This window comes from Peromyscus maniculatus, chromosome 1 (assembly GCF_049852395.1).
Source record: "Peromyscus maniculatus bairdii isolate BWxNUB_F1_BW_parent chromosome 1, HU_Pman_BW_mat_3.1, whole genome shotgun sequence".
In the NCBI taxonomy this organism is placed as follows: Eukaryota; Metazoa; Chordata; class Mammalia; order Rodentia; family Cricetidae; genus Peromyscus; species Peromyscus maniculatus.
In genome coordinates this window covers 139,400,182-139,414,353 of record NC_134852.1, presented here as the reverse complement: position 1 = coordinate 139,414,353, position 14,172 = coordinate 139,400,182, and the positions used below count along the sequence as shown (strand labels likewise).

Genomic DNA, 14,172 nt, shown 5'->3' with positions numbered 1-14,172 from the left:
GCTCCATTCAGAGATATCCCAACACATGCCTGGCCTCTGCAGTTTTCTTTAGGTGTGGAGGCAAATTCTATAATTCTTTTCTTCTATCCTTAATTCTAAAGCCAGAACCATGTGGCTGAAGCTGCAAAGTTCTGATGCTTGCTGGGGCTGGAACATGGCCCCCTTATTCAATTACATCTTCACCACCTTTCTGTCCTTCACTGCCTAAGCTTAGCTGTCCTAAAACTTGCTCTATAGACCAGGCTGACCTCAAACTCAGAGATCTGCCAGCCTCTGCCTTCCCAGTGCTGGGATTCAAGGCATGCACCACCACTCCTGGCTCTAAACTTTTCTTTAGTTCCTTTTCACAAGTTGGAAATTCAGCTGGGTGGGATCTTGCCCTGAGGTCACCACTTCCTTTATTCCATTTCTTAATCTGTTTCTCTCCTTGAACACAAGATGTAGCTCCATTCCACTTTCTGGTGTCCCTTTTTTCAACCTGTATATGTATTTTTATTTGCTCAGCTTGCTCCTTTTCATTATAAATTTTCATTAGAGTTACCACTAGTCTATACTAGGCTGCTCTGAAATTTCCACTGCCAACAGAATTAATTCAAAACTCTTGACTCTAGCCTCAGGCTGACTCTTTAGACAAGGGCAAACGGCAACCACATTCTTCACCAAACTATCACAAGAATGATTTTTAGGCCACATATTAATATTCTTCTCCTCTGAAACCTCTTGAGCCAGCACCCCACAGTTCAAATGACTGTTGGTACCACTGTCTTCCATGCTCCTACTAGTATGGCCCATTAAGCAAGGCTTAAAGCATTCTACTGTTTTCCTAACCCAAAGTACCAAAGTCTAAATTCTCCAGACAAACATGGTTGGGCCTATCATAGCAATACCCTAGTCACTGGTACCAACTTCTGTCTTAGTTAGGGTTTCTATTGCTGTGAAGAGACACCATGACCACGGCAACTCTTATAAAGGAAAACATTTAATTGAGGTGGCAGCTTACAGTTCAGAGGTTCAGTCCATTATCATCATGGCTGGGAACACAGTGGTGTGCAGACAGACATGGTGCTGGCTACATATTGATCAGAAGGCAACAGGAAGCAGACTGTCACACTGGGTGAAGCTTGAGCAAAAGAGACCTCAAAGCCCACCCCCACAGCGATACACTTTCTTCAACAAGGGAACACCTACTTCAATAAAGCACCACTCCTTTTGGGGGGCATTTTCTTTTAAACCACTACAGACTGGTTCTTTATCTTAGCTATTGTGAAGAATTCAGCAATAAACATGGGCTTGCAGATATCTCTGCGGTATTCAGACTTGAATCCTTTGGGCATGTACTCAGGAGTGGTATAGAGCTGGGTCATATATTGATGTTTTTCCAGCTTTTTGCAGGAACATCCTTACTAGTTTTCATAGTGGCTGCACGTGATTATATTCCCATCAGCAGTGAGTAAAGGTTCCTCTGTCCCCTCACCCTCACCAACATTTGTTGTAGGTTTCCTGGATGGTGGCCAGTCTAATACAGCCTCAGGACAGTTTTAATCTGCATTCCACTGGTGGCTAAGGACATGGAATGCTTTTTCAAATAACTTTGGCCATTTATACTTCTTCACTGAAGAACTATTTATTCAATTATTTACCACATTAATTGTTTATTTAGGGGGAATTTGATTTGTTTTTAGTTCTCCATAGATTCTAGACATTAATCCGTCAGTTGTATAGCTGGCAAGGATTGTCTCCCATTCTGCAAGTTATCTCTTTACTTAAAGAATGATTGTTAAAGCCGGGCGGTGGTGGCGCACGCCTTTAATCCCAGCACTCGGGAGGCAGAGGCAGGCGGATCTCTGTGAGTTCGAGGCCAGCCTGGGCTACCAAGTGAGATCCAGGAAAGGCGCAAAGCTACACAAGAGAAACCCTGTCTCGGAAAAACCAAAAAAAAAAAAAAAAAAAAAAAAAAAAAAAAAAAAAAGAATGATTGTTAAGCCCTCACAAGGGTTCCCCCTTCTTTGTACCCTTCGACTCCCTCACAGTATCTTCACATATCCAACCAAGCTTGCCTCACCCTACTTTTTCTTACTCCCTTCATCCTATGGACAGGTGGAGTATCTTCATCTTTTCCAGAAAGGAAAGACCTTCTCAGAGCCTGAGCACTTGACACTCTCAGAGAAAAACTTTAGGCCAAAAAGCACAGAGCTACATACCAGTCTCTCATTAAAATATAGCTCCTGGCAGTTTTCTTGGAAGTGGGAAGGAAGAAGGCTGCTGATAATGAAAAAACTTCCCCAGAAAGATGTCTTGGCTCTTGGCTTCATTGGTAGAGTGAAGACCTTTAGTACAAAAAGAAAGGAAAGAAACCCTTGAAGGAAAAACAACAGCTTGCTTCCTGTTTCTAAAGACAGTGAGGAGTGGGCTCCAAAAGACTCCATGCCCACTTAGCAGGACAAATCAGGGTGAGTCCCACACGTGCCTGCAGGTCACAGAGGCAGCAACTGAGTCCTTATAAGTGGGAGCATCCCTAGGATCTCGCGGTGGACTCAGCTCTGGGCTGAGCACTACAGACATCACATGCTTCAGATGCCATGCACTCCAGTATCCCCCCAAATGCCAACCTGTGACTTAGCAGTGCATTTGAGCAGGTTTCTTTAACCCTGGCATCACTGACACTGTGGGATGGATAACCCTTTGTGGTGGCTATCCAGTGCTCGGGAGGATGTTGGGAAGCATCCCTGGCCTCCAGACCAGCAGCATCTCCCCAGTTGTGGCAATCAAAAGTGTCTGGATGGATGGAAGCAGGTAAAAGCCACATTATACTATAGCAGTCTGTGACTGGTTAAATTCAAAGCTTCAGAAGGGTTGGAGCCACTAAATTAAAGGTGTGGGAAGAATATGCTTCTCTGGCATACAAGCAGGGGACAGAAGAGGGCTCAATAAAAGTCACTGCTGACTGATTTGCAGAGAGAAACAGCAAAGCAATTCACTGGAAAGCCTCAGGAACACAGACAGTGGAATTGACAGCTGCTAAGACTAGCAAGGGCAGGGAAGGTCACATCACCGAGAACATTCAAGATGCTAAGCGGTGGGCTGGAGTGAGTTGGCTGGCAGGGACCTAGGGCTTGTGTCCCAGCATGGGAGACTACACGGAACACTGTAAAAGCTTTCTCTTTCTTTTAACATCAGGTTCTAAAATGACACTTCCCACCCCTCTTGTGAACCTCCTGCCTCCACCTCCTTCAGTAAACTCTACTAGCACGGGCCACCATAACTGGCACTTCCCACCCCTCTCAACTGAGTCTTCGTGCTGTGTCCAACCTGGAGGAGCCAGTGTGCAGATCCCCTAACATCTCAGTCTGTGCAGAATGAGGAGGACATGGAGTGAGGAGCACACAATGGAGAACTCCCACAGCTGGTGCCCAGTGTCTCACAGCAGCCAAGACCAGCCCAGTTGTCAGAAGAAGTGATGCTCTGTGCTCTCTTTGACATCCAGAACCTTGAACCTTTTCCTCAGATGAGAATAAAGTGAAGGGGTGCATCCATGCATTCATATTCAACTCACAAAGAAGTACATGAGAAAGCCAGGGGAGCAGCTGCCTCCAGGGAACCGAGGGAGAGCGGCTGAACAAACACCAGTGCACAAAGCCCAGTGTTGGGTGAGAAGGGCAGTTTAATCCACCTTCGGAGCAGCGTTGATCTCCATCTCTGCTCTCCAGGGTGGTGAAATAAGGTAGCGAATATGAGGCGCAGAATTTAGCCAACTCAGTGAACAAGTAATCATTGCAAATGAAGCCACAGAACCAGGTAATTGAATTAATTTGTCTCATAAACCAAATTCAACAACTCACCAGTGAAAGAGATACCACCTTAGCTTGGACAGTCACTCCTTGTTCATCTTTGGGTGTTGAGATCACATCTCAGAGGATGCACTTACAAGGGCCTCAAAGGATGAGAAAGCCAAACACCCCACCCGACGACCATGGGCTGCCAGTGCTCCCGAGTCACGGGTGGGATGCAGAGACTGTCCTGTTTCTTCACATCTTCCCCAGACTCTTCCATTTCTCTGTATTTCTAAGCTACACTTGCAAGTGTTTTATAGTTGAGGGGAGGATGGGGGCCTCAGAGGCCAGGAATGAGGGGTATAGTCACAAGTTAGACCTTTAATATTACTAGTCTACAGAGAAGGTTTATACACAAAAAAGATCTGGGAGACAAAATTAGAAGGAGAAGGAAGAGGAGGAGGAGAAGGAGAAGAAATTTCTTTAGACAATTACTTTTTTTTTCTTAAAACCAACGGCTCTAAAAGAATCTAACTAGATGGATGGATGGGTTGTTTCTTTCCCTCATGACAGAGAGAGAAAGGTAGATTCAGTTACCCATGAAGTCATTGCTGTTGACTGCCAGACCAGCAATCATGAGGTTGCAGGATGGATAAAAGTCTTTCTGAGAGTGAGCTCCAGGACACTGGAGTCTGTCTAGTCACTGATGTGGCTGCCAAGATCACTTTCTCTAGACAAGGCGCTCAGGATCAGCTGTCAAACTAATGACCATTCCTAAGTCAGGCATATTTCTGCCGCTGTGTAGAGTTGTTGGGCCCGAGAGTTTAAACTCACATTCTGCTGATCTAATTCACAGACGTTATGAATGGTATCACATCAGCTAACATGTCCTCAGAGTTCAAAACCAGTCTGCCTGACTTTACTATGCAGCCGGGAGTGACCGATTTACTTTCAGGAGTACACTAACCTTGTTTAGACACCACAGGACCCCTAAAAAATGATTCTCTGGCACAGGGGCAGCTTCCTGTATCTACTGAAGAGCTTAGTCATATTACACGGCCTGTTTTCATCATTATAACATGCCAGCCAGATTTTTTAAATAACAGTGTGGAAAAGTAAAGGCATTTAAAAATAATGTTTGGGTATTATAACAAAATTACATCATTTCCCCCTTGCCTTTTCTCTTTCCCAACCTTCCTGGAAGGAATTTTTAAAGAAAAGATAGAAAATGCTTTTCCAAAGTTTATTAACAGCTCTCTCTGTCACCTTCAGTCAGGCTGCTCCTCACCAGACTGTGCTCCTTCAGTCAGGCTGCTCCTCCCCAGACTGTGCTCCTTCAGTCAGGCTGCTCCTCCCCAGACTGTTCTCCTTCAGTCAGGCTGCTCCTCCCCAGACTGTGCTCTTCAAGGGTAGTGTCCTAGAACCTCCCAAGATACTCTTTCCAACTCCCACCCCACTACACACATACAACCACACACATATACACCCACACTTGCATGCACACACATTCTCTCTCTCTCTCTCTCTCTCTCTCTCTCTCTCTCTCTCTCTCTCTCTCTCTCTCTCTCTCTCTCTCTCTCTTCTCTCTCTCTCCTTCCTCTTCCAAGTCTCAAAGCATGTAACAGATCCACCCCCACCTTAGTGATAGAAACCTCCTCTACCCTTCCTAGCTCTGGTCCCTGCTGCCTGGCTACCCATCCTTTTTTTTTTTTTTTTTTTTAACCTTCATTTTATAAAATCGTTTTCCCTGTCCTGCTAACTCATTTTCTGTTGTGGTAACAATAAGAGATTTATTAGGGGCGGGGGTAGGATCACAATTCTGGTTCAAGGGTGAGAATCTAGCCTTCACAGCAATGGTGTTTAGCTGCACATGATCTACACGAGACCAAACCAGTCAAAATTCCAACATGAACCGGGGAGGGACCCCTGAGGTCCCACTCTTGACAGAGGGCTATCGAACAGTGGATGATTGCTGAGGGAGAGCGGGCCATTCTTCTTTGGGGACACTGCTGCTAATAGCTGGCCAGTGCCTCAGTGGATGGCCCCACACCCATGCACATATGAGCAGTGTTCAGTTGGAACCTTCAGCCCATCCCTGCATAATCCAGAAAGCTCCATCCCTGTCTCTCTCTCTCCAAACTCACCCACTCAGAGAGTCTCTAAACAAAGGGAAGGCACCAAAAAGCCCAGTTCCCCACATTCTTGGCGGCTACTGCAGCCTCCTCCCCTGAAGTTGCAGTTCCCCAGGTCCCTGCCTAAAGTGCTCAGCTTTGGACCACACTTGGGCACAAAACCAGCTAGTGGCAGACACATCATCACCCCTCACCTACAACCTATAAAGTCTCCCTGCTTTTGTTGTGGGCAGGGCTTCTCCAGCCTCGACCCCTGGGACTGGAGAACCCTCCTGGGAGTTACTTTGCTCAAATAAACCCATTGTTATACTTTTTCAGTTCGGCTTGATCTGGCTTATTGCATCTGTGGAGAAACATTATCAGGCGACAGAAAACCTATTAGGCAGGACTAATTAGATTCAGGAAGGGGCAGGACTAATTGGATTCAGGAGGGGTCAACAATACAACATGGAAATAGAGGACATGAAGCTGGAAGGGAGATGGTGTGTTAACTAGTTTTACACCAACTTAACATAAATCTGAGAGGAGGGAACCCCAATTTAGAAAGTCCTTCCACAGCATCAGGCTACAGGTTCCTTGTGGGTGCACCACACCTGGGCTGGTGGCCCTGAGTACTCCAAGAAAGCAGGCTGAGCAAGCCAAGAGGGACAAGCAGTCAACAGCAGCCCTCCATGGCCTCTGCATCAGCTCCTGCCTCCAGGTCCTGCCAGATTTGAGTTCTTGCCTTGGCCACCTAAGCTAAATAAACCCTTTCCTCCAAATGGCTTTTGGCTATGGTGTTTCATCATATAGTAATCCTAACTAAGACAGATGGGAGGAGGGGTCACTAGGAAGAGTTGGGGGAGGTAATGATAGACAGATATAATCAAAACACGTAAGTGCAAAAAATTCTTCAGAGAATAAATAAAACATTTTTTTTTTAATTTTGAGAGGCTATATCTGGTAATCGCCTTTTAGCTGGCAGTCCCCGGGTGGCATAAGAAGTCACCAAGCCCACCTGGTTTTGGTGCCCCACTTAAGGTCCCTTTACTGATGCACTGGCTGTAACTGCTCCTCCCTCCCTCCTGCCCTGGGTTGGCCTATCACAGTCTCTGCAGATCTACCGTTGCTTAGCTGCCATTCGCCATTCTCAAGCCATCCCTGAACGGCTGCATTTATGACTGGAGACCAGCCAGTCGGTTAAGCCAGGAGGGCTGGCTGGGTGATATGATGTTACAGTCTGCCATACATCCTGTGATCCCCATGATGTTGGCTGCCTACTGAGTGAACTCACTCCCCGTTCTCTCTATAACGTGTGGAAGGATAAAATCATCTCCCTTCCCGCCTTATTTCACTGTATTTGTCTGCTACAAAAATGTGCAGTAGACCTGCTTAGACACACCTTTAATCCCAGCACTCAGGAGGCAGAGGCAGGTGGATCTCTTGTGAGTTGAAGGCCAGCCTGGTCTATAGAGTGAGTTCCGGGCCAGCCAGAGCCACATAGTGAGATCCTGTCTCAAAAAGAAAAAGAAGTGCGTGAGAATACATTACAAATTGAGCAGTTTCATGACTTGCCTTCCTGAGTTTTCCTTTCTGCACGCTGCCCATCACCCAGGCTGTTGTCCTGCCACCCTATCCAGTGAGTCCTGAAATCTACCACCTTCGGCTCCATGCAGAGTGCAGTCCAGCCTGCAGCCTCCTTATCTGCATGCTTGGCATAGTGTATGTGTATTTGGGGTGGGGTCAGCAATGTCTTATAAAGCAGAGGTTACACCACAGAGGAGGAGGCAGAGGGGAAGGAGAGAGGGAGACTAGGAGACTTAAAGTCCATCTGATTTCAAGTCTTCGAGGAAACTTCCAGAACCTGGGGTCACCCGCTATAAATGAAACAAAACAGCTAAACACACACAGGTCATGTCCACAGTGTTAAATACTCTTTCCTAGATGTCTGTCATGACCCCACAACTGTGAAGAATGCTATAGAACGTATATTAAAAGTATTCCCCACACATGTGCTGTTACCTTATTTGCAAAATAAATTCAAAGCTGTGTCTCTGCCCTCAAAAAGGTTAAAGTCTAGTCCAGTAGAATTGTGATGACTAGAACAATCCTCAAATAAAAATGTCTCAAGGGTAAATTGTTTTATAAAGAACACACTCTTTTGGGGGAAAAAAATCTATTCTTAGGGGAAAAAATCCTCAAATTATCACAGGAGCAAATAAAATCTGCCCGCGCCATTCAGTGAATCTATCCTAGACTCACATCATCCTACAGTGTTTAAATCATGTCCATAATGTCATGGACCAGTCAATACCCGATTCAGTTCCAGCTAGTTGAAGGATTAAAATGAGAAGATTGCCTAAGAAACATTTTTGGGTAGGTTCAAGAGATGGCAAAATAAAATTCAACCGCAATAACATCAGCTCCCAACGTGTGCCAGCTGCTATCAGGTGACGCCGGTGCCCCTGCAGTGAGCCTGTGGAAACCCTTCCTGGACCAGCCAGAGCCACTCCATTGAGAAAGGAAAATTTGACCTTTGGTTAGTTATGGGATCGGAAAAGGAAGTGTACAATGGCAATCAAAGGAGATCTGGTCACTAATTAGGCAGAGACTCTGTGGTCAGCAAATGTCTGCTTATAATCTACTATCTCCTGCATCTATGGCCAGAAATTCAATACCCCATACACTTAAAATTTATAGCTATACCATTACCTAAATATCTTTAAAAAAACATTTTGCATAAGTTTTTCATGCAATATATTTTGATCATATATTCTCTTCCCTCAATTCCTGCCAGATCATCCTCACCCATGTTATGTTTACAATCTTGTCTTTCCTCTCTTAAAAAAAAAAAAAGGCTGGGCGGTGGTGGTGCACACCTTTAATGCCAGCACTCAGGAGACAGAGGCAGGAGAATCTTTGTGAGTTCAAGACTAGCCTGGTCTATAAAACAAGTTCCAGGACAGCCAGGGCTATGCAGAAAAACCCTGTCTTGAAAAACTGAACAAACACAAAAAGAAACACATGCACACACACAAAAAAAAAAAACCCACAAAATGAAAATCAAAATAAACAAGCAAAAGATGAATGAGACAAAAATTGCCGAAATAAAGCAAAATGAAACAAAAGTACAAAAATAACAGTGAGTTAATTTCTTGTTGGCCAGCTACTCCAGGGCATGGGGCCTGCCCTGAGGTGAGGTTAATGTTACTAGTGAGTCCCAGTTTTTCCTTTGTTAGTGGTTATCATTGGAGACAGCTTCTTGATTAGAAGCGGGAGTCTATGTTCACTTCCCCATCTCAATGCTGGGATCCTGTCTGGCTTGAACCTGTGAAGGCCCTGGGCCTGCTTTGACAGTCCCTGTGAGTTCATGTGGCATTAGTCAGCTGTGTCTAGATTCAACATTTCCTTAGCATCATCTATCCCCTCTGGCTCTTGCAATCTTCTGCCTCCTCTTCCACATAAACCCCTAAGCTTTGAGGAGAGGGCTTTGATAAATCCCGGCATACTCCAAGGTATCTTATTCTCGGAACAGTGACCAGTTGTGGGCTTCTGTACTGATTCCCATATGCGGCAAAAAAAAAAAAAAAGCTTCTCTGATGATGGCTGAGCAAGACACAGATTTATGTTTGTAGCGACCTGTCATTAGGAGTTATTTTCTCATGTTCCATTAACAGGATAATAGTATTAGCTTTTCCGCTAAGCCCATGAACTATCTATTCTCAGGTTCTTGGCCACTTGGACAGTGTCAGGCATGGGTTCTGTTGTGGAGTGAGGCTCAAAGCATAAAGTGGTTGGTGACTCCCAGGACATTAGTGTCACTATTGCAGCAGTATATCTTGAAGGCAGGTCACTTCTGTAGCTCACAGAGATTACACATACAAAATATGGATGATTACCTTTCTCCTCTGGTACCTAGTACTCTGCATGCTAGTCAGTAGGGGTAAAGCCTCTAGCTGAACATCCACTTGCTTGTTCGTAATCAATGGTGTATATAATTATTATCTTCAGCATTAGAACCTTACTCTCAGGTTGTAGAGAGTAGCCAGTTAGACTTGGTAATCGCCTGTGGTGTTTGGAGGGTTCCATGGGTCCCTTTTAGCCAGAGACTCAACAAGACATAACCCAACCCTGGCACTGGAGGTTTTTTACTTGGTGGCATACAAAGTCTAGTTGGGAGATTATCTACCCTATTATTGGATGACTTTATTTAGATTTTTTTCCAATCTATGTATACATTTTAGGGAGCTTCTACAGCACTAAGTTTCCATATGGTTGTCAAATGGTCTTTAAAGGTAGTTGTACCTCCCAACATTTCCTCCTCTACCCTTCTCTTCCATTCCTCTCCATAATTAATCCTCATATTCTAGTTTCCCGTCATCTCTCTATAACAATATAGTCTATTTCCCCTTGGGAGATCTCTCCTCCCCCATAGTCCCAGACTAGGTGCCTAACCTGTGCTATTTGGATTGTAGCACACATGATTGGAGGCTTGAAAGCTAACATCCACATATAAGAGAAAACACATTTGTCTTCTGGGCTCTAGTTGCCTCTCTCGGGATGAATTTTTCTAGCTCCACCCATTTACCTATGATATCATTTTTAACAGCTAAATAACATTCCCTTACGTAAATTTACCACATTTCCATTATTCATTCAGTTGCTGGGCATCTAGGTTGTAATGAGAGACAAGAAAAGATGGTGAAACTACCTGAGTCCCAGTCCAGTGTGGCCACAGGGGTTCCCTGGCAGTGTGTTTCTGAGGTCAGAAGCTGACAGAAGGAATGGAGATGGACTAGAGGAGAAGGCTGGGAGGCTCAGTGGGGAGGCCTAAAAGCCTCTTAGTTGGCACTGTTAATCATAGACTTCAAACAAGTGTTCCTAGTTCCTAAATGTATGCTTTGGTTTCCTTCCAAATACCCTGCCTCTGGCTTCCAGGGTCCTAGATTCCCCAGGAAGCCAGCCTGAGCCAAGATGATAAGGCTTCCCATGTGGGATCTTGGCCTTAAGGTCACTCTCCATGCTGGTGGGAAGTTTGGAACTCTAGGCTAAGCTAAACCTAAGGCCCATTCCTCTTCTTTAGGATCTAGCTCCTGAAGCAGAGTCATCAACCCCACAAAGGCAAGTTGCTCTGACTTTTTAGCCTGAATTAATGTGCCGTACTCTTACATATAAAATATGGGAGCTGTGGGTACCGCGTGTCACAAACACAGCTGCCAAAGGCACGTAGCAACACTTCTGTCCGTCAACAGGAACCGTGGTTACGTGTGTGACAGTGGTCTTCAAAGATATGGTGGCTCCGAGACATTCTACTGCCTGGTTTTTTAGAGTGCTTTTCCTATGTTTCCATGTGTTTAGATATACAAGTGCCATTGGGTCACAGTTCCCAAAAGTACTCACTACAGTCATGTTAGAAACTGTGGACTCCGCTCTGTACTCTGGAAGTGCAGTGGGCTCTCCCGTCTGAGTTTGTATAAGTACATTCTGTGACGGCCACACAGCAACACATTTCTCAAGAAGTGTGTGTCCTCGCTGTCAACACATATTTGAGACTCAAGACCAGGGTACTTTGAGGAATTTCTGTCTGTGTGTGACAAAATTTTGTTTGAAACTGTGAAAGCATGCATGCACACCTGTATGTGTACACTCATCTAATGCACACTGTGATGACCTGGGTGTGTCAACCGAACAGTTCTTGTTTCCAGTGACTGGTGCCCACACATCACCAAACTATAAGAGTCAAGAGTCTGACTCACTATCTCATTCTTATCTAGCGACTTTTAGCTTGGAATTTAAAAGAGATGTGAGCATGTTAAGTGGTCTTCACCACAGTGCTAAACCATCCTTTCCATTTTCTGAAACCAGAAAGAAAAAACAAAAGTGAATTTTTACTCCTAGATCCTCTCTAAACTGATTTCATCTAAAACTTAGACTAGAAAAAATATTTCAGAAAATATCCCGTACCCGCAAACAACTAAAGTGATACACAGAGAAGCCCCACTAAAGGACAAAAAATAAAAGTTGCCCTGCAGAGTCACATATGGCAGTACTGCTTACATTTTTAGAACCAGCTTTAAAATAATGATTGGAGTCCTATGAGATAACAACTTCTTATGAACTTGGCCGTGGAGAGGAACCCTCCTGGACTCAAAGACTTCCAGGGCAAACTCTCTGAGCATCACCATCTCAAACACTTTTCATTTTATCATCCGGGCTCTTTAAGTTTTATGCCCCGACTTGGGCACAGAGCAATACCCACAGACAGAATGAATGCTGAGAAATTAATTCACAAGGTGTCTGCCTGTCATTATGAAAGCTTTTCTCATCTAACGGTACGCACACCAACTCTTAGCTCCAAGCATATTTAGTCTGCAACATCCTTTATTAAGTCGTTTATGACTTTGCTGCCAAAAATGTAATTGTAAACTTGAAATGGTGTCCTCAAACGTCCACTGGTAGCTATTAAGAACCAACTCAGAACCTCCCACAGGGGCCTCTTTTGTGCCTTCCCAGCAATAGGCCCTGCTGGGTTCATCTGCTAGTCTGTGCTGAGAACCAGGATGGGTGATTTATTCCTGTCCCTCCTGTTTGCCAGGGAAATGCAAGTCTTTACTGCTCTCACCCCGACTTCTGGAGCTTGGCCCACTTACATATTGCTTCCTGATTCTTTCAATAAGCTAAAACCCCCAAGGCACTTAACAATTAAAAGAAGGAATCAAAGGTACTTGGTTGGAATACGTACATCCTGTATAAAATCTAAGTGTTCTTTTTCCATGATCTCCAAATTGCTCACGCTGCCCAGGTAGAAATGGAAATTGTCACATAATTTAATCTGTGTGGGCTTCTAACCTTTTTACAACCAGATGATAACTTAAGAAATTTTAATTCTCCCTCTCCAACTTCCCATTGAAAGGAGTGAAAACTTTAAAGCCACTAAGAGAATTCAAGTTCATACTGAAGCCCTCTGGGCCAAGAGATTTAGAATACCATGAGCCAGCACTCACATAGCCGTTACAGAGCCATGCAGTCAGGTTCAAATGAGGCCGTCTGGTTTTCCAGGCCCCCACTGGGCATGCTTTTATTTAGTATCATCAGGCCTAGAACTTATTATATCTTGGCTAGTTCAGTCTGTTTCCAAAATATTATACCCTTGCGGCACAAACACTGGCCAAGCAAGTTCACCACCACATTGGCAGAAGTACAGGTGAGCAGCTCAGTCCACCACAGCCCCAGGATATCCCTTTTAAGAAACGTCAGCTTCGCACATTGTGTGGGTATGTGAGGAGACAACACCTGACTTGGGCAGGCGGGCACAGCCCCTATATTTGTAGATTAAGTTCAGCAATGAGGTTAATTCCTCAACCATTGGCATGTTACCCTCATCCAAGGAAGTATCTCCCAACCCATGTGCATGCAGGCAATCCTAATTAAATGCAGTGGCCCCAAGAAAAGACAGGAAAGTGAGAGGGGGCTTGGGGAGAAGGGTGCAAATCGGGAGAGAAAGGGAGAGAAGAAGTAAGGGGAGCTATGATCAAAGAATGTGTGTGTGTGTGTGTGTGTGTGTGAGAGAGAGAGAGAGAGAGAGAGAGAGAGAGAGAGAGAGAGAGAGAGAGAGAGAGAGAGAGAGAGAGAGAGATTTTGAAAGAATAAAATATAAATTAAAAAATAAAGTTTTGGTCACACCGTCCCCTAGCACTTCGATTCCGGCTTGTCGTCGGTCTTCGGCTGCCGCCTCCACTCGTCATGGACCCTAACTGCTCCTGTGCCACAGATGGATCCTGCCCCTGTTCCGGGTCTTGCAAATGCAAAGAGTGCAAATGCACCTCCTGCAAGAAAAGCTGCTGCTCCTGTTGCCCGGTGGGCTGTGCGAAGTGCTCCCAGGGTTGCATCTGCAAAGAGGCTTTGGACAAGCGCAGCTGCTGCACCTGAAGTGGGACCCCCTCAGCTGCGTGTAAATAGAGCAATGTGTAGAAACGTCGTTTTTTTACAACCCTGGCCTATTCTCCACACCTGTCTATGAAAGCATGTAACTGATAATAAAAAGCATTGACTTAAAAAATAAATAAATAAATAAATAAATAAAAATAAAGTTAAAGTATCACCAATAATTACCTACTATATGTCTTTTATAGTTATTCTCACACTTTTATCTTCACAACAACCCAACAAAATTGGTTCTATGGTTAGCCCTATTTAACCAGAGAGGTTAAATAAGTTACCCAATGTCACAGAGCAAGTAAGAGAAGATCCAAGATTCAAAGTTAGGCCTACTGGGGTCCTAGGCCCTGCAT

The 14,172-nt window shown here is 44.8% G+C and overlaps 1 pseudogene; it reads left to right on the top strand.

The window, feature by feature from the left end:
- The first annotated feature begins 13,624 nt into the window (after positions 1-13,624).
- LOC102927504 (metallothionein-2 pseudogene) lies at positions 13,625-13,932 on the top strand (annotated as a pseudogene).
- Positions 13,933-14,172: the final 240 nt, after the last annotated feature.